This window comes from Marmota monax, unplaced genomic scaffold (assembly GCF_021218885.2).
Source record: "Marmota monax isolate L192 unplaced genomic scaffold, Marmota_monax_Labrador192_F-V1.1 WCK01_AAM20220418_F8-fsc00001, whole genome shotgun sequence".
Lineage (NCBI taxonomy): Eukaryota > Metazoa > Chordata > Mammalia > Rodentia > Sciuridae > Marmota > Marmota monax.
The window spans coordinates 2,214,435-2,240,566 of NW_026693777.1; the positions used below are offsets into that span (position 1 = coordinate 2,214,435).

Here is a 26,132-nt window from a genome sequence, read left to right on the forward strand (position 1 = left end):
AGAGATCACCTGTAATATATTCAGGTTTAACTCCCTTGATCTTACTCTTATTTACTCTCAGCTTCCATTTTTAAAAAGTGTTATGTCAACTGAATTTTTGTGAACTGAATTGTATTTTCAATACAATAAAATAATGTATTGGTTAAATTACAAATGTATTGATTAAATTACAAATCTGTTTATAAAAGCCCCTTCAAATATGTCAATGGTATAGATTTGGAATTTCACATAATAGCTTTGTTTCAAAGGGAATTTTTGTTGCAAATTCTACGTTTCCCAGCTAATTTGTAACAATTTTTTTGGAAGCCTAAATTTGTGGTCAGACTCATTCATGGAAAAACAAAAAAGTCACATTTTGTTTTTTTCATTTTAAAAAAGTCAGGGGGTGGGGTGCTGGGGCTGTAGCTCAGTGGTAAAGCTCTTGCTTTGTATATGTGAGGCACTGGGTTCCATCCTCAGCACCACATAAAAATAAATATACTGTGTGTTTATCTACAACTAAATAAACATTTTTTAAAAGTGGGGGAAATGGCAGGTTTTTCCCCTAATTAATAAGTTGGAACTAGAGGGGTAAAATATAAATATGAGTTCCCTATCATGCATATTTCCTTTTGTGAAGGGTTTGACAACAATATGATTGAATATATTCACACACAATACTTGGTAACATGGTGTTTTTGTTAAATGGCCCTATCAAGTAAACATGATTTATGTCCTTCTTTCTTTTACCCATAATCTTCCTGTTGTCCACCTACATCTTTCTAACATACCATGTCCAGGCTACCTTTGTCCAGGCAGCTTTGTCAAATCTCCCAGAACCCAGTCTTTCTCCTTTCTCTACCTTCACAACAATCTGCCTCTCCTTGACCTTCACCCTTGAACCCTTTTAATTTTTAATGTCTTTCATACCAGAAAGATCAATGGCTTCTTTAAGAGGGAAATTATTTGATAGTTATATACATATGTAAGTAAATTGCACACATATAGTTCTATTTATGCTTTGCAAGCTCATAAAAAGGAAATAAAATGGATTCTGAAGATGCATGAAATTTAAAAAAAATTAGCACCATTAATAGCACTTAATGAGCAAAATATGAAATGAATGAATAGAAAATATGCACAATTTTATTCACTGAAAATGTGAACTGTAAGATATAAGGAGATTAAGTTCTAATTGTTTTACCTAACTGTTTTAAATTCAGGGTTTTCCGACTTTCTAAAGTGATCTTCATTACCATTAGCCATCACACAGTTACCAAAGTAGACTTTAAAGTGATCTTCATTACCATTAGCCATCCACACAGTTACCAAAGTAGACTTTAAAACTAAATGAAGCTAAGTACAAACCTAATTTCTCATGTAGTTTATAGAACAGAAATATAGTAAGAAATTTAAAATATATATAAATGTAGATTCTAAAATACTTATTCAAATGTATCATAATTATACTTTAATTCAGTCAACTTCTAAAACTATTATCAGCAGTTGTTTTGAAATAAAACATTAAAACATTATTTTTCCACACAACTAAGCTAATTCAGAATTGAAAAAGAATAAAAATATGTTTGAAACCACTGACAGTTTTTCATTATTTTCTTCCAAATTAAAAGAAATGAACAAATTCTTAGTAAAATTTTCTCTGAGATTAAAAAGAGAAGCTCACTATTCTGAGTGTAGGTTGGGACTTTTTTTTTTTTAAATGGTTGAGTTAGAAAACCAAAACTCCTATAAATAGGAGTTTAGGGTGGAAATGACAGCATTTTAACTCTAAAGGCATGAGTGGTGTCCTTTTACAGATGCCTAAATCAAACACAGAAAAAAGTGATATGTTGCCAGGATGTTCTGTGTACTTTCCTTTAATTGCCATATATAGTTAATAGCCTGGCCATTTTTTTTTAAAGAAAATAAATTGCAAAGTTTCAAGCAATTCGATTACACAATATCTTACCATGCAACATATCAAAAACAACGAATTTAATCATTCTGTGGTCTGGGTTGAATTCAACACTGAAATCTTTTTATTGAACTTTACAACAACAAAGAATTTCAAACTTACAGATGACCATCTTTGAAGTTCGATAGAACCCTGGCTATACTATGATTGTCTGATACTGGAAAAGGACAAAGTACAGAATACAGTATTCCAACCAGGATTTGCGCTGATCTGAGAAACTCGGGAGAAGTACTATGAAAGAATTACAGATATTGAATGACTGGATAGGTCATTTGATCTTGCTTCTGAGACTAAACTTAAAAACCTCTGTTTCAGATTAAACAGAACTTCATTGGTTTCCTTTTCTTTTTCTTAAACACAAGAATATTTCTACAGAATAAAAGAAAGAATTGGAATGGAAGTTATAAAATTATGCAATATGTATCTTATCTACATAGGTCCAGAAAGTTCCTGATATTTGAGTAATCCAAGCTTTACTCAAAACACTGACACTAAATTTTATCAAATACAAACTCTGGGAACACAGAGAGGTCTTTCCTATAATGTGTGATTAGTGAGAACAGTGATCTATCCCATAGTATATCATAAAACCAAAGAAAAAAATCATTTAACATTTTTAGAAATCCAGGTCCCATTAGCCTAAACACACAGTTTAAGCAGTTGACATTTTATGGCTTTCATCATTTTCATATATGCTGCACAAAATTGTACAGAGATTATTTTTACTGTAATTTGACATTAAAAATATAGAAATGACTGCATCAACAGCAGTGACTATAGCTTTGGCCTACATTATTAAGATAACTATGTTGAAAATTTAAATTATATTTATGTAATTTTAATGTAAATATTGAATCACGATGGTCTCACTCTTTAAACAAATGCTTTTACTACATTAACTTGCATTTTGATTGTATTTTCTAGGTAGAAGATCTCTTGTATATATTAAATTATGGCATGGGATACTTTATTGTTTTCCTATGTACTTTAGATTATACAAAATTTTGCTTTTGTTCACAGAACAATTTTACATGCAAATTTTCAACAAGTCAAAATATTAACTGCTAATTATCAAAAAGTTTGTTTCTTAAGAAATGAGTTAAAATACAGAAATTTTTGAAAGTAAGAATATAATAAGTACTTTACATGTTTTTTGAGGTTGTTTCTTACATAGACTATTATAACAAGTGAAAGATTGAGTGAAAATATGGTATGGTAGTATTTTCATTTTGAAATGTAAGAAAATAATTCCAAAAAAATCTAAAACAAGTAATTAGGTGAATAAAAACAAATGATATGTCAAATTACATACACAACATTGAAGGAGGTGTAACTATATCAATTTTTAAAACTAACTTTAGGATAACCAAATTGGTAAAGTGTTGTTTCTTATTGCTTTGAAAATATATCACTATCACTTTAAACCTATTTATATTACATATTTATATTACATGGGAGTGTTCAGGTTTCAATTGTTTTAATTATTATCCATTATTTTACAATTAATATCAAACTTACAAGAGTTTGAAGTGAAAAAAAAATGTCTTTGCTACTAACTTAAATTTAGTATATGGCACCCAGAATTGTTTTTGAAACTGAAATAGAGATTAGAGAGTCAATCTAATGAGAATACTTTCGGCTAAATACAGTCAAAATTCCCAGGGAAAAAATAAATTTAAAAAGCACACCATATATGCAAGGTATGAGTTATTAATGAGACTGGAAGATGGGCTGAAATGCCTTCAGGAAAAAAAAAAAAAAAAAGACACAGCAGGAAGCAGAGCCGTGCTGACACCTAGTGGAAGAAGCCAATAAGACAGCTGTCCTCCTTAGCTCTCAGAGGTAGGATGGGGAAAGAACACATTTTATTCTTATCTATGCTTTCTATCACACAAATTTGAAAGGAAGGTAAATTAAAAGTATCTGGAGTAATTAATCTTAACTATGCAAACAAATGTTATGCTTTTGATTTTATGCAAGGACAGAAATAAAATTTGGAGGGGTGGAAGTGGTGGAGAGGAACAAGACCAGCTGTGGTTAAAAAAAATTTATAATCCGGTAAATATAAGGATTGTGCAATGAACGTTCTTTTCCCTGGATATGTTCTGCCAAACCTGGTCACACTAGTCTATTCTCCATCAAGCAAATAATTTTTATCAAATCAAGTGACAGACTGTTTATGAGGTTCTGTCTGTATTTGGGACATAAGTCACCAAATACTACTTATACCCTTTAGCACTAATTTTGAAGTTTTCAAATAGCTAAATATTACATGCAGGGGTATAGTTGTTTTTCCTTCATGACATTATTTAGTTGGAGGGCAAATTTATATTTGAGCCCCATCTCCATCCTCCCAGTCTCATCTTTTGAGACTGAGAAGGGTGTGGTTTTGATGGAGAGCTAGTCTTAGAAGGCACTGAGTCTTGATGTGGGCAAACAAAGGAATAATTGCTACTTTCTGGGGAGAGTTATACATCAGTTAAGTCCACCAGGCCAAACTCTATGGTTTCCTCTAATTGTGAGAATCTGTAATTTCTTAAGGTAAGAACTTTATTATATTTTTCTACATTGGGAGATGGATTTTAGTTCATTGTCTACTTAAATATTCAAGGACTATATCTATTCCTATATTTCTTGGTATTCCCAGAATGATTAATAACTATTATTTGATGAAGACACAGAGGGGTCAAGTCATATTAAGGTCAAACTAAAATTTATTCTTGTGGTAAGTTAGGAGTCAAGTTAGTTTGCTTTACTTTATCAAGGAATTACATTGCTTTAGATAGCTGGCTTAATTTTTAGTTAATACACATTATGAGAGTTATATATATATATTCCTTCCTATTAATAACCTCCTTATCTTCTTTATTATGGAGTAACTTGTTTTTATCTTATATTAACCTAATATCTCAGACCCAATCATTCACTAAGTCTTATGTACTTCATGGATGCTAAACTTTAAAAACTAAATTCTAGCTAACCTGATTTGGTTTGTTAGTATCATGTTTTAATAGTTCTGGAAACACTGGACAGAGCAATTAGACAGACAAAAGAAATTAAAGGGATACACATAGGAAAAGAAGAACTCAAATTGGCACTATTTCCTGATGATATGATTCTATACCTAGAAGACACAAAAAGTTCCACCAGAAAACTTCTAGAACTAGTAAATGAATTCAGCAATGTAGCAGGATATAAAATCAACACCCATAAATCACATGCATTTCTGTTTATCAGTGACAAATCCTCAGAAAGGGAAATGAAGAAAACTACCCCATTTACAATAGTCTCAAAAAACAACAACAACAACAACAACAACACATAAATAAAACACTTGGGAATCAATCTAACAAAAGAGGCAAAAGACCTCTACAATGAAAACTACAGAAAGCTAAAGAAATCAAATAAGACCTTAGAATATGGAAAGATCTACCTTGCTCTTGGATAGGCAGAATTAATATTATCAAAATGACCATACTACCAGAAACACTATACAGATTTAAAGCAATCCTGATCAAAATCCCAATGACATTCCTCATGGATATAGAAAACGCAGTCATGAAATTCATCTGGAAAAATAGGAGACCCATAATAGCTAAAGCAATCCTTAGCAGGAAAAGTGAAGCAGGTGGCATCACTACACCAGACCTTAAACTATATTACAGAGCAATAGTAACAAAAACAGCATGGAACTGGCACCAAAACAGACTGGTAGACCAATGGCACAGAATAGAGAACACAAAGACTAACCCACAAAATTACAATTCACTTATATTAGACAAAGGTGCCAAAAACATGCATTGGAGAAAAGATAGCATCTTCAACAAATGGTGCTGGGAAAACTGGAAATCCATATGCAACAAAATGAAAATTAAACCCCTATCTCTTACCATGCACAAAACTCAACTCAAAATGGATCAAGGACCTAAGAATAAAACCAGAGACTCTGTGTCTAATAGAAGAAAAAGCAGACCTAATCTCAATCATGTGGAATTAGGCCCAACCTCCTTAATAAGACTCCTTTGGCACAAGAATTAAAATCAAGAATCAGTAAATGGAATGGATTCAAACTAAAAAGTTCTCAGCAAAAGAAACACATCTTTGGAGTAAATCTTTAACCCTCACACATCAGATATAGCACGAATCTCCAGGGTATTTAAAGAACTCAAAAAGCCAAACACCAAAAGAGAAAATAATCCAACCAATAAATGGGCCAAGAACCTGAACAGACACTTCTCAGAAGATGACATACAATCAATCAACAAATATATGAAAAACTGTTCATCATCTCTAGCAATTAGAGAAATGCAAATCAAAACTACTCTAAGATTTCATCTCACTCCAGTCAGAATGGCAGCTATTATGAAGACAAACAACAATAAGTGTTGGCTAGGATGTGGGGAAAAGGTACACTCATACACTGTTGGTGGGACTGCAGATTGATGCAGCCAATAAGGAAGGCAGTATGGCAATTTCTTGGAAAACTGGGAATGGAATGACCATTTGACCCACTATCCCTCTCCCTGGTCTATACCCAAAGGACTTAAAAACAGCATACTACAGGGACACAGCCACATCAATGTTTATAGCAGCCCAATTAATTCACAATAGCTAATCTGTGGAACCAACCTAGATGCCCTTCAATAGATGAATGGATAAAAAAAATGTGGCATATATAAACAACAGAATATTACTCAGCAATAAAGAGAATAAAATCATGGCATTTGCAGGTAAATGGATGGAGTTAGAGAAGATAATGCTAAATTAAGTTAGCCAATCTCCCCAAAAAAACAAATGTCAAATGTTTTCTCTGATATAAGGAGGCTGATTTGTAGTGAGGTAGGGAGGGGGAGCCTGGGAGGAATAGATGAACTCTAGATAGGGCAGAGGGGTGCGAGGAGAAGGAAGGGGAAAGGGGGTTAGAAATGATGGTGGAATGTGATGTACATTATTATCCAAAGTACAGGTATGAAGACACAAATTGGTATGATATACTTTTATACAACCAGAGATATGAAAAATTGTGTACTATATGTTTAATATGAATTGTAATATATTCCACTGTCATATATAAATAAAAAATTTAAAATATCATGTTTTAGTCATCTCAAAGTTTATTTCTTATCAAACAAATTATTCTAAGTATCAATGTCATTTCTGAGTTCCTGCCCTGCTGTCATATATAAAAACAAGATAAGCTGCTCCTTACAAATTTGGTTGAGGGAAATACCAGCTAACCCCCCAGTGATATATGTCCCCATGTCTTTGTGAAGCTTACATAGTACCACACCTGATGATATTGAAAGTCTAGTCAGAGTAATCTCTAGAAAAGTGATACAGGATACGAGTGTTCACTACCGGATGGTGCCACAGAAAGTATCCTGTGTTCAAAAAGCTGTCTCAGAAACCTCATAGTCATGTTTCCGTACAATAAGTTTGATGAAATGATTGAAAAAATACATAGTAAAATAATTTTTATATTACATATGAAATTATCACTAGATTTATAAGATTAGGAATAAAAAGGGAAAAAGGAATCAGATTATAGATTGATTCTAATGCACTTGCAACAACAGTTTTCCTTCAAAAAATACCCAACTCTCTGAAATTCCAAATTCACACACACAAAAATTCTGGCCTAATCCTACTCTAGTTGCACCATAGAACCATGGACCTCCGTTGACCTCTGTACTTTTTCAGGTGATCTTGCTGTCTTTAGCTTGGTGTGGGAGTTGGAAGGAGGGAATGTCAAGGAAGAATTCCTGAAGAGGGTGGCTGGGGCCTTTGAGATGGCTAGGATTTAGGTAAACCATATTGGGGAGTAGAACAAACTGGCATGAGGAATCTTTGCAGTGTAAAGAGTGGCCACAGATCAAGGCAACAGGGATCTGGCTCTGGTGAGCCAATTGTCAGGGTCATGTCCTGAAGCCACTTGTGGGCCCTGGCCCAGGGGTGGTGGAACAAGGACAAACCAGAGCCAGAGCCTTCTGTGAGTAGGAGAGGAAACACATGTGGCAAGTAGCAGGAACAAGTGACTGTCACAGTGAGCTTAGAGAGATCCTTTTAAGAGCCAGAAGAAGGAAATTGTCCTCTGCTTGGGGTGGGAGTTGGAAGACGGGAATGTCATGAAGAATTCCTGAAGAGGTTAGTTGGACCCTGAGAGATGGCAAAGACTTAGGTAAATCACGCTGGGGAGTAGAGCAACTGGCATGAGGAATCTTTGCAGATAGAACTTCCCCTCTGCCTCAGGCAAACAGCTTGAGGCGAGAGACTTTTGCCCTAGTCTTCTGTCTGGGAAGGGCTAAGCTCCAACATATGAACAAGTGACTATGACTGCCCTATTTAAAATATAAAAAGATATTGCACATTTGTAAAGCATTTCTAAGCCCACAGAATTTACATGTGGCCTCATTAGCAAAGATAAACTCCATGTTTTTCCCTTCATCCTGCCCGTCCCATCTTTTGTCCTTTTATCCAGTACAATGAGCATTATTTCAGAAGCAACACAGAACCAAGAATGAAGCATCCCCAAATTAGGTTCACTACCTGAAGCTGGTTCATCCCATAAGTTTAATTTTGTCATGGGAATTAATTCTAATTTTCAAACTATTTCAGCACATACTACAACGTGGTTAAACTTTAAAAAAAATTTAAAAAAATTTAAATTTTTTTTTAGTTGTAGTTGACACAGTACCTTTATTATTTATTTTTATGTGGTGCCGAGGATTGAACCCAGGGCCGCGCACTTGCTAGGTGCACACTCAACTGCTGAGCCACAACGCCAGCCCAACATGGTTAAACTTTGAGAACATTATGCCAGTCATAAAAGGACAATGATGTATGATTCCACTTATATTTAGTACCTACCCAGAACAGTTTAATTCAGAGATAGAATGCGGAGTTAATGTTTAATAGGTAAAGAATTTCAGCTTGCAAGATGAAAAGCATTCTGGAGATGGATGGTAGTAGCAGTGATGGTTGTACAACAATGCAAATATACTTAATGCCAATAAACTGTACACTTAAAAATGGTTAAGATAGAAAATTTTATGTTATGTGTATTTTACCACAATAAAAACAAATATTATTAAATAAAGAAAAAATTGACATTTCACCATTCAAAATCTAGAATAGGAATTAGAATATATGAACACAGGCAAACCAGTTCTGTGGTGTACCTATGATGTGGATGATGCCTATGCTTCTGTTAGTACAAGAAAAAAGCATCAGAAAAATCAGTGCACAACTCAAGGATGTTGTTAATAGAAACATATTAAGATCAAGCAGAATGATGCTATCGATTATTTATAAACATTGAATAATGTATGAACAAACTTGCAAATGGAAATTCACTTCTTTTTTCACATTCTACTAATATAGTAAAAAGTTTATTAATAAAATACGGTGTTAAAAGTTTTATAATGTTAGGTACTTCACAAAACACAAGTATATGCAAGGATTAAATCCTCTTGCGTCTAAATAATTTCTGTACTTACCAGCCAAAAGGCATCATATAGAAGAAATAAAATTGCATGGTTACTTTAAATATAATAAATTAAGTTTAATTAAGTGTACCATAAATAAAATCAGATTTGATCAACTATTAGTACCATTAAATATACAACTCCATAGGTAAATAACAGCAATAGTAATTCCAACAAAAGCTTACTGTTTGTGTTTTTAAATCTTTCAATGACATTAACATGTTCCCCCTTAAACTTCCATTTTATATATACATTGGTCTGCCTAGTATAATTAGAATTAAGAAAACACTGTGCTAAATACTGGGTATGTGAAACTTTTCTACCATTAATCATTATTTCAAATGTGTCATCAAAATTCTCAGCTGGCCAATTAATTAAAATCCAAGTAACAGTAGGTTTTGCTCAACAACTGTTCAGCCTAGCAGTCCAATGAAAGATGGCCACCCCTATAATCTTAATAATACCTCTAGGCTGTCAGCATGTCAAAGCCTGACCATGAAATCTAACTTGACAGATAAATTTAGTGAGTTATTAATGCAAACCAACCTGTGTTCAGACCATGTTCTAATATTTTATATGTGTTCATTTGGCACAATGTTACATTTTTTTAGTCTGTCTTGTAGCAGTCCTATTTTGTAAATTATTTCTTTAGTAATAAGTTTTATTTTTAATGCTTAGAACTTTATTCCATAGCCTCCAGCCTACCTCATCCCACCCTGGTGAGACAGCAAAAGTTTTTGAAAGTCATTTTATACTTCAGGCTTTGGCAGTTCCAACTTCAGCCTTTTGAAACAGCCCATAAGTGATAATAAAATGCATAGAAGAATGAGAAGGAGAACTCAATTACATTTACCTGCATAGTCTACCTGCACACCTAGTAACAATAAACAGGCGTTCTTAAGTCACAGCATTTCATTGGAAATGGGGCAGAACTTGTGTATTTTAACAACTTTTTACAACTAGTAACCACTACAGCATTTATTTTACTTTTTAAAAGAAAACCAGAGAAGGTTCATAATTTAAACTAAAGGGTCTTTCAGCCTCAAAGACAAAAAGCACTTTTGCTTAGCACCAGAGTAATAATGTAGGATATGTACAGGTGAATTAAGAGGACTGAACTCAAAGACAGTTTGTTTTTGGATGATCTGAAACATCTGATTCCTTTCTAGCACTGAAATCATTTATTATCCAGCAAATAAAGCCTGGATTTTTGCTCTAAAAACAAAGTGGTGGTCCTCAGCTTATGATTTACCAGGTCTGCTCTGAAATGCATGACACAGACTATTACAAAACGGTCTCTCTCATATACATACACACAACTCTCATCATATTTTAATTCTAACTTATTTTTGTGGCACTAAACCCAGAGAGTTTGGTCAGATGCACACATTTTCTCTCTCTAATGTGATATTCAAAACACATTTTAGGAGGTACTTTATATCAAATGATATGTATCTGAACATATATGCCAAAGGCATCTCAGATTCTATTGGGTTAGTAACTTGATATTCATTCTTCCTTTTAGGAGAGACTGCTGTTAAGATTAACAAGCACTGTACTCCAAACACATTTTAGGCATTTCTCTATTCTAAATTATATGTGTGTGGAAATAAATATAAAAGTATCCCAAGGAATGTTGGGGTAGCAATTAGATATTTCCTTTTCTTCTAAGGATAGACTGCCATTATTCCAAAGTATGTGTATTTTATAAAAGCATTGTGTGTGTGTTTTGCTCTGATTGTCTTTTTGCTCTGATGGAAATTAAGACATATCAACTTAGAAGCCCTAGTTTATTTATTTTAATATTTTTTTTAGTTGTAGGTAGACACAATATCTTTATATTTATTTATTTATTTTTATGAGGTGCTAAGGATTGAGCCCAGGGGCTCATGCATGAGAGGCATGTGCTCTACCACTAAGCTACAACCTCACCCCCAGAAGTCCTAGTTTCTGACTGAACAATTGTGATTTCAAATCTACATGACACACACAATCAACTTCAAATACAACTAGAAGCAGTATTTTATGTATAACACATATAGGGGTGCAGAATATGTATAAAAGTCAAAGCCTTCAATTTTTAAAATTTACCATCCTAATTAGCTGGAACAATACAGTGTAAGTCAGAAAAAATAAATATTTAGTTAGTTGTAATATAGATTTATATATGTTCCTTAGAAATATATGTTAGCTTAAGTTCAGATGCTAAATTAGGACACAAATGGATTCAGATATGCTTGTCATTCTCAGCATGGATAAGTTAAAAATCTATTGTAGATAGTCTATCATAACTAACAAGTTTGCATTTGAAGAAAACTTCTGTAGTGATAAGCAGAGAGGAGGTCAGAAAACAACTAATAAAGAGCCATTTAATGAAAAATCGCTTAAAGAGAATAGAAATAACTAGACATCTAGTAGAACATTATAAAATAACCAACATTAAAAAACATAGCAAAGTTACTCCGGTATATACTGATGAAAATATTGGTTTTCCAATTCTCTTCTCTAGGACTAAAGTTATCCTGCCAAACATGTCATCCCCTAGCCACAGTGACAATTGAGCACCTGAAATATGGTCTGAAATATGGCTAGTCTGAATTGAGATGTATTGTAGCTGTAAAATACCAAATTCAAAGACTTGGTTTTAAAAACAGTATAAAAGACCTCATTTATGTTTTAAGTGATTACATGTTATGTTAATATTTTGAATTGATTTTGTTAAATAAAAGGTATTATTGGCATCAATTTCACTTGTTTCTATTTTTTTGATGTGGCTACTCCAAAACTTAAACTTACTACATGGTTTGCATTACATTTCTATTGGATATCTCTTGCAAAGTTTACAAGGGTATAAAGTCACAGAATGTGAAAACTGAGAACTTACAAATTATGTTGCCCAATGCCCCACAATTGACCAACATAAACAGTGGCTTTTATTGAGTGATGGACTCTGGATCAGACCAGAATTTAGCAGTGTATTCTCTCAGAGGTAAGGGTTTATCAGTCCAATTTTCCTTTCTTGGGAGCATCAGGAAGGAGAGATAATGATTTGTTTCTATCACCACACTCAAAAATAATGCTTTTGAGTGTGGTGATAGAAACAAATCATTACATTTGGGATGTAATACAAGAATCTTTCATCTTGACTTATAGCCAACTATGCAACCACCTTCATGCTCCTCTTGGTCTTGGTGATGGGCACTTACCCGCGACATGATTTGTACATACTGTGAAAATTGTTATGTCTCAATGAAGGCTTTTAATTCATGTCATAAGTTATTTAGAAAATGAACAAGGTTTTAAACCAATTCCTAAGTTTCCATCAATGAATGAATGGATAAAGAAAATGTGGTACATATACACCCAGGGGTATTATTCAGCCATAAAAAGGGCGAAATCCTCTCATGTACAACAACCTGCATGGAACTCAGGGTCTTTATGCTAAATGAAATAAGCTAGGAACAAACCAATTAAAAAAACACTTTAAATTTGCACTTAAAGTACAAGAAACATTAAGTCATTTTTCACATGAGCTTTCTTGGGAATTCTATACCCCTTTCTCTTTCCCCTCTCTGAATCTTTACCATTTCTTGGTCTCATGCACAGCCAAAGGGCTTCTCCTTTCTACAGTCATTTCCATATCTATGGGATACATTTTTTCCTTAGTACAACAACTTTCACTTTTAATTTGTATTGTTATAATCCTGTATTAAGTTTAAATTTATATTAATGTTCATTTCTAGATTTTAAGTTTCTGAGCACCTGGAGTTGAGACAGTAAATGGAAATCAGAATAAACTAGAGTTGCTTCCCTTGCCCTGAATTCTGAGAATATTGTCTTTCAACATAGTTTGAAGCATTCCAAAGTGGGCAAATAGAGAGCAATAGAATTTTTCAATGGATAAAGATGATTCTGGACCCCCTATGTATGTAATATGTGAAAGTAGACTCTGGGTAAAACACAGTTAAATAACTTTGTTTTCTGAAGTGTATCTCAGAAACCTTAATATGCTAACATAATCTAACGCTTCAAATTTACTGAGTTCTCCAAATCTGTTTAAACCATGTAAATCCAATTCTCACAGAGCATCTTGAGACACTTTTATCTCCTAGGGTATATTTGGGAAAACCTGAACTGTGTGATTTATTGCAAGATACTACATATCAGCTTTTACCTTTAATTATTACTGAATCACACTGATTATTATATTTAGTCATTTATCCAATAAACTTTTATTAGCTTGCTAAAGACTGAATTGTCCTTCTCACCACCACTTCTCATAAATTTGTATGACGAAACCTCAGTCCTCAAGTGACTGTATTTGTAGACAGGGTCTTTAAGAAGGTAAGTAAGGTCACAGATTGGGGCCCTACTCAGATAAAACTAATACCTTATTAAAGGAAGAAACACCTGACATCTCTCTCTCTCTCTCTTTTTCCAAAGGTATGTGAAGACACAAGAGGGAGGCCATCTGCAAAGGAGGAAAATAGTCCCCACCAGAAATCAACTCTCTGCCAACATCTGGATCTTGGACTTCCACCCTCTAGAAGTAGGACAAGATAAACTTCTGGTGTTTTAAGCCATCCAGTCTGTGGCATTTTGTTATAGTAGTCCTTGCAGGCTAATTCTTAGTTCCTACCATGTTTTAAGAAATGCAAATGGTGAACAGAGATATACCATCCTTTTCCCCTGAAGATGTCGCCATCTAGATCAAAGGCAGTATGGGAAACACTTAATAACTTTCTGGTGTTGAAAAACTCAATTAGTTAACTTAGGGTCAGCAGTTCTTGGCCCTACATACTAACCACCAACTTACATTCTCATTATAGGTGATACTCAAGTTATTTGTTTTATAAATCTTTACTTGAACAACAGGATCAATTGGATCTCTTGTCTCTTTCCCATTTTTTGGAAAAACCTGGAATCCTAGGAATCCAAGCCTAAGTCCCTCCACATTTGTCATGGAGTGTAGAGGGCTACTGAAACCAGGTAGTGAAGAATGTACGTACATTCCATGCTCCTTCCTACAGCTGCTCTCCAGGAGCACAGATACAATGCTCTACTTCCTCTATTTTCTCAGATCTGGTTGTAAAAAAACACATTGTGAGTATCCTCTGTCCCTTGAATCCTTTATTCTTAGCACAAAAGGAGCCAATCTGGAGTCAAGCCCATTTACCACAATTTATAGAGCCAGCCTTCTCTGTCTCACAGATAAGATTGTGGTGATCAAGTCACATAATATGAACTATCCCTCTCCTTTAAAATCACACAGAAAGGAGCAACAGTTTGACTTCTCTCCTGCCATTGCAAAATAAATAGATGAATAAATAACTATCACCAAGACAAATAGTCTATTTTTAAGTAGTCAATAATTCTGTTCATAAATAGAATTTAAGCAATATACTATTTAAAAATAGAAAATATTTAAAAATAATATATAACTTGCACAATTTTGGAACAGCTGATCAGTTATACTATTTTTACTACTTTTTCCAGAGCAGTATCTTAGAATAATTGCCACATTGGGTCTCAAATCCAAAGCCCTACAAACTGATGCACAGACCCTGACAGTTACACTAGCAATGTTACTGAAGCAAATCAAAGAAATAGGGCTTTTCTTTGCCACAGACCTATCCATTCAACAAAGTCATTTTATCTAAGTATTTGTGCAGAGAACACAAATTTGTGTGTTGGAGTGTGTGTGCACATGCATGTATGCACAAAGAATTGTTTTGCAAAAGTATCAATAGTTAAAATATATTAATACTAAGACAATTTAATTGTTAAGATGATCTACTCTAGAACTGCTTATACAATCTTGAAAAATCCACATAGTTGCTCTGAACCTCAGTTTCCACAACCTCAAAATTCAAGAAAAGATTATTTGAGGTATAAAATATCCCCAAATACCATCACTGAACAAAAAACAATTCTTTGAAACTTAAACTGTAAATCTATCTTTAAAACCCCATCCCCTCTTACATTTTGAAATTCCAAAGTTTAGGTAAATCATGATACACTACAAAAGTAGACTAGTTCTATTGAAATTTTAATGATTGCAAAACTATCCAGTTATACTGTGGTTTTTATTTAAATAACAAAAAGCAGCAAAACAATGTCAACTACATGTACTATTTTCTGTTCATAAATAGAGATCAGTGGTGAAGAAGTAATGAGCCTGAGATTTGTACAAATAAACTCAGTATGTGTGCTTGTATGAAAACAGTTAAATAGTTTTGGTATTTCACTGTAGAGGGGCAGATAAGGAATACATAGTTTCTATTAGATATGGAAAATAAATTTCAAGAGATCTATTGTATGGCAGGGTACACACTTAATGATGATATTCTTAAAAAATGTAAAGAGTGGTTGTTATATGGTTTTGCCATAAAAATGATGATAGTGATATGATGCATTCATTAACTAGGTAGATTTGACCAACCCATTCATCTATGTACACACAGTATTGCAAGAAATCATGTTGGCTGGGCACAGTAGTATACACCTGTAATCTCAGTAAATTGAGAGACTGAGGCAGGATGATCCTAAGTTTAAGGTCAGCCTGGGTAACCTAGTAAGACCCTGTTTCAAAATAAAATAAAAAGGACTTAGATGTAGCTCAGTGGTAGAGTGCACCTGGGTTAAATCCTCAGATACCCCAACTTCTCATACACAAAGGCATCATGTTGTACATGATAACAAGATCAAAATATACAATACTGTATAATCAATTAATTAATTAGAAACTTTGCCTTGTGATTCAGTAAGAACTCAATCACATTGTACTTGGTACCAATAAAGGTAGAATAAAATTATGTCATTCAGGATCTATTTATTGACTTTAATCCCTCTTCTTCACTGGACATGTTCAGGACTAAGAGGCCTGAGGGACCTGACTCTTTTGTTTGGATATCCACTACCTTGGGAATTCTATGCTTCAATAATTAAGGGTAACAACAAAACAAAACAAAAAACCCAATAATTCCTTAACATTACAACAATAAATACAATGTCCCCATTTTTATCCAGTCCACAAGAGTATGGCCTTGGGCAAAAAGACCACACCTGCTGTGTAGTCTGGGCTTGGTCCCCAACCTGTTATGTTTCAGGTATGAAGAATGGGATAGTCAAGAAGACTTCTCTCAAATGACTAGGTATTTGCATAACATTTAGATTCGGTTACTCATCTATCATCGAGCTGTGTCTACCCAGTGTTTTCTGGATCCTTCAGTGGTGTTGTGGAATTTGATTTTTATCATTTTGCTATTCTACTTCTGCCTCTATCTGTTTGGTTTTGAAGTATCAGTTGCCTATATTATGGTCCATGTCTAATCACTGCTTTTTGTTATCAAGGGATGAATGTCAGAAAATATTTAGTTAATGATAACAACTATAAACTATTACTAATCAGCAATGTGCTGGAACTTTAAGATGTTTCATCAACTTTGAATTTCATATAAATACAGCAGGCTACTTTGTGCAAATGATAAGCTGGCTAAATAACAAATATTGTGTTAATATTATTCTATCATAACTCAAAAGATTCACATCATTTAAACCATGAAGATGGCATAAATAGCTGACAAAATTGTCCTAAATCTTAAAGCAAATATAGTCAGAAAGATGGAATACTGAGGAAAAATTAAAGAACAAAAGAGGATGAAGTTTATAAATGATTAAATATGAATGTTTACCTAATGAAAATTTATATTCAATATGTGACAGAAACAACAGAGGCAAAATGCTTTTAGTTACTTTATTTTATAATATAGGCAAGTGGTTTAAAAGTTTAGCGTTCTTGGGGCTGGAGTTATGGCTCAGGGGTAGAGCGCTCGCCTCGCATGTGCAAGGCCCTGAGTTCGATCCTCAGCATCACATAAAAATAAATAAAAGTTACTGTGTACAAGTACAAAAAAATAAATATATTTAAAAAGTTTAGTGTTCTTTATTAGCAGAAACTAATTTTGGCACAAAGTTCTTCAGTATAAATTTTTTTTCTCAGGATAAGAGCATATATTTCAAATACAATTTAAGCATTCCTAATCAAAAATTTCAAAATATGAAATGTTTCAAAATCTGAAACTGTTTGAGTACCAACATGATGCCACAAGTGGAAAATTACACACCTGACCTCACTTATGTAATGGGTCAAAATAAAAATGAAACACACTAAAAATATCATATAAAATTACCTTCAGGCTATATATATAAGGTGTATTTGAAACATAAAATGTGAGGTCCCATCACCAAGGTATCCCATTATGTATATTCAAATGTTCCAAAGTCTGAAAAGATAAGAAATATGCAATATTTCTGATCCTGAGCATTTTTTATAAAGGATACTCAATCTGTATTGTGTTTAGTATTAAATGAAAAGAGAATATAAATCTATCACTTTGAAATTATCACAATAATATAAGAATTCATTCAAAAATATTTATTCACATTTATGTATTTTAACCATTTATGATTAAGGAATAAATTGATTTTATATATTTAATACAAGCTTAAGTACATGCTATGTGCTGGATACCATGAAGAGAAAAAATAGTGAACTGTTTGATTTTCCAACTCTCCACTGGATATAACTTTTTAAAATAATATTCTGATTTTATTTAACCTCTACACTGTGTTAGAAACATGAGGATTCAAAGGTGAACACACTGTGATTATGTAGAACCAGACTATCATTGCATTGTCCAGAGCAAAACTTATTATCCCATTCCTCCTATACTGCTCCCATTTTTATTAGCTCTCTGTCTCTAGCTAAAATGTGAAGGTCTATCTTGATACAGCATCCTCAATAAAAAGGTCTCTAACCTCTTGATGTGACTTCTGCCTTCTCTACATTCATTTACCATATCTCCTTCCTCTCATCAGGGTATTTTATCCTGCAGCCTTTTGCCCTCCACACCATCCTACAAAGCTCTTCATTAGCAGAGTTTTGACAAGTGAGTTTCTGCTAAAAGACTTTCTCCTTACTGACTGTGAAGAAGGAAGGCCTGATATCTTTAGCATGGCTGATCAAGGTTGTTGCTGACCTGGAACCAACTTAGTTTCTATTATTTTCTCTTTTTGAAAAAGTTTTTAATTAGTATTATTTTATTTTAAATTGACAAACTGTGTACTTATATCATTTACAATGTAATGTTTTGAATAAGTTCAAGAGTTATTGTATAGCATAATGACTATAGTAATTAACAACTTCTACTACTGTGAAAATTTCTAAGAGAATAAATTTTAAGTGTTCCCATCACACACATGTGCTTGTGCATTCACAAATGCTTAGTATGTGAGGCAATGCATCTGTTAATCAGCTGGATGGAGCCATTCCATTAATTTTTTATTTCTTGTCCCTTCATCCTCTTCCTCTGTGCCTTTCTTTTTTACTTTTAATTTTGTTTATTTTTATGTAGTGTTGAGGCTCAAACTCAGTATGTTACATGTGCTAGGGAAGGGCTCTACCTATAAGCTACAACCCCAGCCCTCTTCTGTGCCTTTCTTTATTTTCCTTGTGCCTGCAATGGCTTTCCTTTGCTTCCTCCTCTTCCTAGGAGGTACAGATTCTAGGCACCCTTTAAGGTCCAGTTCAAAGATTGTCACTTTCAGGAGGTTAGACCAGAGTACTCCTGTTAGAAGTACTGATCACTTCTGCATCTGTACCTCCTCTCTCAACATGTGATTTTCTAAGGACATGAATCATTTTCTATTTTGTATTTTGGGCATTTTTGCATCTGCTTTATCTCTCCTATTATTATTTTTTAAAAAAGATTTATTTTTTAAAATAATATTTTTTACATTTATATCTTTTTTTAGATTTAGTTGTAGGTGAACACAGTACCTTTATTTTTTATTTTTATGTGGTTCTGAGGATCAAACCCAGTGCCTCCCACGTGCTAGGCCATTGCTCTACCTCTGGGCCACAACCCCAACCCCCATAGCCTATTATTTTTTAAACATTCTGAATGTTCTTAGTCTGATGCATCTTTGTATTGTCCTCAAAACCAGACATTGTCAGCATTTGATAAATACTTATTGAATGAATTAATAAATAAAAAATAAACAAATGAGCAAACTAAGAGTCACTAAAGAAGGACAGAGTAAAACAAACTTGAAAGATACAATCATAAAAAAAAGAATGAGAAGAAAAAAGAATGAAAAGCAAAAAGAATGTACAACATTGTTGAAAAGATTATAACTAATTAAAATGGCTGACATTATAAAATAAACAATTTAAGTACTTGAACAATTTCCCAAAGAGATTACTTCTGTATACTGATACTTTCCCAGTACCATGAAAGAAAATTATCATTTGGATTGGTACTGAAAGTTTTTTTTTCCATTCTTCCTTATAACTCCACTTCTAATCATACTGTAAAGGACACTATGAGGACAATTTTATACCATCATTTAGATGGTCTAGTTGACTTGTTGCTCTCTTAATATCTGGATTTTGTGACTTTTATCTACAAGCACTCTAAGTAGCAACTTGCCATTAATCATGAGGATTTTTAACTGTTAGGCACATTAGAGATGACAAACCAAGATTAAAGATGTATGATGAATGTGGCAAAAAAATCTTCCCTGCTTAATTTTTCATATTTACCCATCAAAACTTGCACCTCTGGTAATGAATGCTTAGACCTAACATTTTTTTTCCTTTTAAAAGAGTAATCCATCTTGTGGAATGATATCTGTGAAACAACTTAAGAACTGTTGTCTGTAAGCGGGTAGGACAGAGAAAATAGTTTCCACAAAGAGAAAAAAGTAGAGACTGTTCAAATCCCAGCTTGGTCCTACCCTTTGGTGCTGGTCAATAAACTTGGTACCAGATATAAACAAAACATTCCATTCAACATTATGTCAACCTTCAGCACAAAGGTCATCCATCACTGTGCATTAATGTTCTGAGCACCTGTAAAATCCGATGTGCATTCTTTCAGGCCATTTTTTTCAACATTGTGTCTGTCAGAGATACCCCCCACTATACACGTGTTATTTATGTTGGGAGTACCTTTCTAAATGTCACCCAAATGAATTAGCATCACGCTGAGCCTCAGAGTTAAGAGAGTCGCCATGTGCATTTATGTGTTTTCTCTCCCTGAATACTGACACATTTATATCCTTTCCCCGTCTGCTCTGACTTTGGCAGAGATGCATAGTACAAGCAGTTTATTTTACTATGACATGGTGACAAAATAGAACTTTATTTATGTGGAGCTGGTTAAAAATGCCCTGGCCAAAAAAATATGACACCAGTTAAGGAAATCTAATAAAACCTCTTGTAGAAATGGTGTAAAGTATAGAGTTTTATTTGGAACTTAATGAGGTTGGTAACGCATACTATACCTTACTGTGTCTACCAAATAACATCAAGCTAATGTTGCTGAATGTTTTTTCTAAAAACTAGCTCAATCTCTGTTAATTTAATCATCCACTCCCAGATCCTTAGCATTCACTCATTCATTCATTTACTTATTATCTTAACAAATAAATAGTTATTATATATCTACTTTTGTAGCTGGAGGGAATTATGTTCATTTTTAGACGCATGAAATCTCAAATCATTTTGAAAAATTTAAAAATCAGTACTTACAAGTTTCTCTAAAGGTCTCAGTGGAATTTACTCAATTAAGGATATCCATCCAAGTTGAAGAAAAAAATACAAAGCAAACTAAAATTTAGTTTTATGAAATGTTTGTGCTAAGTATTTTTGTCATTTAGTACTCACTTTTGTAGACTGACCAAAAGAAATAGCATCATGTATACATTATGTCATGTGGGTTGGCCATGGAGATATAAACAGAATGTATAACTAATTTTTAAAAATATAAAATTCTTAGGTACCCCAAGTTTATTCATCTCTATGCATACAATTAGAAAAAAAAACTCAGAATTTTTATTCAAATTTATATTGATTTTCAATAGCACCACACAGAAAGCCTGAATTGAGATTTTTGTCTGTTGCTCAGAGCATTTTTGGCCCTTATCTTTGAAATGGCTATCAGAGAAACTTTGTGAGTCATAAAAGAAAACATATCTTATTATTTTAGAGGCACAGGATATTCATCCATAGTCATTATCTCCTTCAGTTCCTTTCAACTCTCACTTCTGGTTTCATCCTCATTCCGAGACCATGCTCATGCTAGCAAAGATTCAGAGGACGTAACAGACTCAGGGAGACTAGGGAGCAAAAGGTTCCTTCTTCAGTTTTCACTAGGATGAGTAGAGAAGGTATTGAAGCTGATACTAGTGTTGAAACAGGCTGACCACAGCAAGAACCCTGAATTCTGATCTTGGCTTACTCATTAATGTATTTTGTGACCTTAGATAAGAGAATCCACCTCTTTGGGTTTTAATTTCCTCATTGATAGTATAGGTGAGATGAAAGTGGGGTGGGCTACTACAGGTGATGTTTATGGATCCTTCCTGCTCCCCAGTACAATGACCTTAGGGTTGCTGCCCCAGATAAACATCAAGTCAGAAAGCATCTTTCATCAACCACAACCAAAAGGACATAGAACTCCAAAATAAGGGACATAAATCACATTGCCTGAATGACATTTAACTCTGATTAGAATTTCAAATGCAACTGCTGGTATAAATGAGGCATGGAAACAATATCTCTGATGGGAAACAAAGTGCCTGCTAAATGATTTATTTTCCAAAGAAATTCATATGTCCACTTAACAACTGGCATTAGTATAGACTCTGGCCAGATCATGAAGATGGTTTTATTTTACAGATTTGTCTTACTATGATATTTATATATACAGAATTTTGCTTATGGTTCATTGTTTGAAACACACACACACACACACACACACACCTGTCTCTTCAGGGAACTCTATGCAAAAGTTTAATGTTTCCATTGGCAGTGGTCAAATATACTTTTGATTAATTTGAACTTATATAACACAGGACATTGTTGGGTTGTATGCTAGCAGGGAATAAAGGAAGAATATCTTCAGATATTATTTTTAAAGTCTTTTTAAAAAAATTTGTTCTAATCATTTATATGTGATGACAGAATGCTCTTTGATTCACTGTACACAAATGGAGCACAATTTTTCATCTCTGATAGTACATGATGTAGAGTCGCACCATATGTGCAGTCATGCATGTACTTAGGGTAATGGTGTCTATCTCATTCCACCATCTTTTTATCCCCATCCCCCATCCCCTCCCACCCTCCACTTTGCCCAAAGTTCCTCCATTCTTCCCATCCACCTCCCATTATGGATCAGCCTCCATTTATCAGAGAGAACATTCAGCCTATGGTTTTTGAGGATTGGCTTACTTCACTTAGCATAATATTTTCCAACTCCATCCATTTACCTGCAAATGCCATAATTTTATTCTCTTTTAATGCCAAGTAATATTTCATTGTGTATATATACCACAGTTTCTTTATCCATTTATTTATTGAAGAGCATCTAGGTTGCTTCTACACTTTAGCTGTTGTGAATGAGCTGCTATGAATATTGATGTGGCTGTTACTATAGTATGCTGATTTTAAGTCCTTCAGGATAGTGGGATAGCTGGGTCAAATGGTGGTTCCATTCCAAGTTTTCTAAATAATCTCCATACCGCTTTCCAGAGTGGTTGTACCAATTTGCAGTGCCACCAGCAACGTATGAATGTACCTTTTCCCCCCACATCCTGACCAACACTTAATATTATTTGTATTCTTGATAATTGTCATTTTGACTGGAGTGAGATGAAATCTTAGAGTAGCTTTGATTTGCATTTCTCTAGTTACTAGGGAAGTTGAACATTTTTTCACATATTTGTTGACCAACTGTATATCTTCTCCTGAGAAGTGTCTATTCAGTTCTTTAGCCTATTTATTGATTAGGTTATTTATTTATTTGGTGTTAAGTTTTTTGAGTTCTTAATGTATCTTGGAAATTAGTGCTCTATCTAATGTGTGTGTAGTAAAGATATTCTCTCACACTGTAGGTTCTCTCTTCATATTAATGATTGTTTCTAAAGGCTTTTGTTGTTGTTGTTTAACTTAGCCATTAGGCATATATATATATATATATATATATATATATATATATATATATATATAAAACACATACAATTACTGAGGGTATTTCACCTTGAACATTTCCAGGTGCATTTTCCCAGACAACCAAACCACCAAAAGGCCTACAATTTTCTCTATTATATCACATCACTTATGATATGTGTCATATATCACCAAGAGGTAACCACGCACAATTCTCTGGGTCCTTCAAAGGTGACAACACTCACTGAGAAACACAGACAACTACAGCTCCAACAACATTCAGTTCATGTTTTGTCCCATGTAATCAGTGTTTTATTATTTCACATAAAAAATAAGGTGAAAAGAAAATTTTCCTTTAAGGAATCTTCTTACTGTAGATATGTGTTTCATTATGGTCACTGTAGCTAACACACAAGCATTAGTTCAGGGGGAAAGGTTTCTGATGTCACAGAGATATTAAAATTTGTCAACTGTTCCTTGTGGGAACTAGCCTTATCACCAGGGTGTTGAGGCCTTACCCAGACATGGGAGATGGGCAACCTCATCCCATGTAATGGTGGTTCACATATGTGTGTGCAGATATACACATATATGCATATGAAAAAGAGCCAGAAGGGAGGAGGATACCTGAGTAAGATGACCTTGCTTGTCAAAAACTTACATGAGGCAGCCAAATAAATGAATCAGAACAGAGTGGACAGAATCAAACCCACCCAAAGGGAACCTCTAGAAACAAGACCATGTTCCAAAAATGTGTTCAGCAAACAGCTGGTATATTAACATACTTTTAAAGGTCTGTTTGTTTAAACTGTCTTGTTAGATTGTGGATATTGATTCCACAAATTCTTATACTCACCTTTTAGCTGTCCAATAAATAAGTGTTTCTGCCATAAAAAAGCATGGAATGAAGAAAACACTGTTATGTGCTTCTTGTGGTTGCTTTGACTCTCAGTTAAAAATGTCTTATGAGCAAGTCCAGAATATGCAGCATGAATCCAAGGCCACTTTTGCTTTCAGTAGGTGTTGCTGCCCTAGATTTCTCCAGACGTGCCCCATTCTTTCCCAACACATAGACTGAGAACAACTGATTCACTTACTCCTCCTCTGCCCTCCCCCATCACTCTTCCCTTCTTAAGTTTCCTCGAGGAAACCCCCTGATGGAGTCAAGACAGGTGGAACTGACTGTTTAGATTGCTAGATCCTCAGCCCTTTGTGTCTGATCCTACTCATTTAAATCAGAATAGTCTCCTTTTATTGTACTAAAAGTAAACCCTGAGAAACATCTTTAAATAGTCCAATCTCTTGTATTCCCCCACTGACTACAGTTGAAGGGGCAATGCTTCACCTGCTTTCACAGCCGAAGAAATAAGGTCTTTGAACCTGAGCATGCTCAGTCTGCTAATTTTTCTAGAGCCTGAAGACTCTTAGAGCAGTCAAAGAAATGGGGAAGGAAGGACATTGTCTGAAATCACCAAGTGGTCTGAGATACCTATAGAAAAAGATGAAAGAAAGGCTAACAGTTTTTGCTAACTTGACCTTCAGATCTTTGAATTTTCTGAATCTAGATCCCATAATTTAGACTGCAATTCCTCTCTGTCAGTTCCGAGCAAACAGACTAACACATGATGGATGTTCCTAATCGTTTAGTAATCAGTGACCAAGAAGTAGTTTGAATGTCTACCTTCTTCTGAAACATTAAGGTAAAATAAAAAGCAGAACATTAGAGTAAAAGTCATTGAACTTGGATCCAGAAGATATGGGCTGGAATCTTCCTGCAGGCACTTGCTGATCACATCCTGTATAGAAGATCACCTTAGTTTTGTAATTGTTAGATCTCCCACCTATCCAATTAAGACAATACACTCTCTGCTTCTTTGTGGGAACATTCTGAACAATGAATTAGATGAGCTAGGTTTAAAATCCATAAAAGCCTATGGTAGAAAGGTCCATGAAATGTACCTACTTTAAAAAAATTATTAGAAAATTGTAATTTGTTAAAAATAATTGCAAACCTTTAATCCAAAATATGGCTGTTTATTTTCACTGGAAAATGTGTGTCATCCCTGTTTTTAGTCTCAGGAATCCTATTCCTATCCAATTATATCATTTTCATGTCATTAGTTTTACCACTTAACCTCACATAAATGCGTATTTGTGACTGAAAGTTTATTCAGAATTTCTAGGATAATAATGGAAAACAAGATAGTATTGAGAAAATTTTGTTTTCAACTGAGAACTAGTTTTCCATATGAAGCCAGTGGTATGGGTAGAGAGAAAGATGAGGTAGAAAGAATAGGTAGGTGAAAAAAATACTAAATTCCAGTGTTTTGTGCTCGATTCGGCAGCACATATACTAAAATTCGAACGATACAGAGAAGATTAGCATGGCCCCTGCGCAAGGATAACACGCAAATTCATGAAGCGTTCCATATTAAAAAAAAATTCAAGTGTTTTTCAAATCACAATAAGATTTGTATTTAATAATTCTTTAGATTTCTCAAGCGCTATTGTCATAAAAATGTTCTATTTTATCCTTAGTCTGTTTTGAGGCCATCCTCTTGCTATCTCTTTTGTTGTTATTCTCCTTGCCCCAGGCTGCCACCTCAGTCTTTTCCTTTCCTAATACTCAGAATCACTTTTCCCATGTGTGGTCCTATGATCATTCCTTAATTTCTTC

The 26,132-nt window shown here is 34.1% G+C and overlaps 1 protein-coding gene and 1 non-coding gene across 6 annotated transcripts in view; one reads left to right on the plus strand and one right to left on the minus strand.

Moving 5' to 3' along the window:
• Slc25a21 (solute carrier family 25 member 21) overlaps positions 1-26,132 on the minus strand; it is a 519,050-nt gene that overhangs the window by 270,822 nt on the left and 222,096 nt on the right. The window lies entirely within an intron of this gene.
• On the plus strand, positions 25,785-25,891 carry LOC124104858 (U6 spliceosomal RNA). The gene has a single exon (XR_006855543.1). It is a non-coding gene; the product is annotated as a U6 spliceosomal RNA (small nuclear RNA).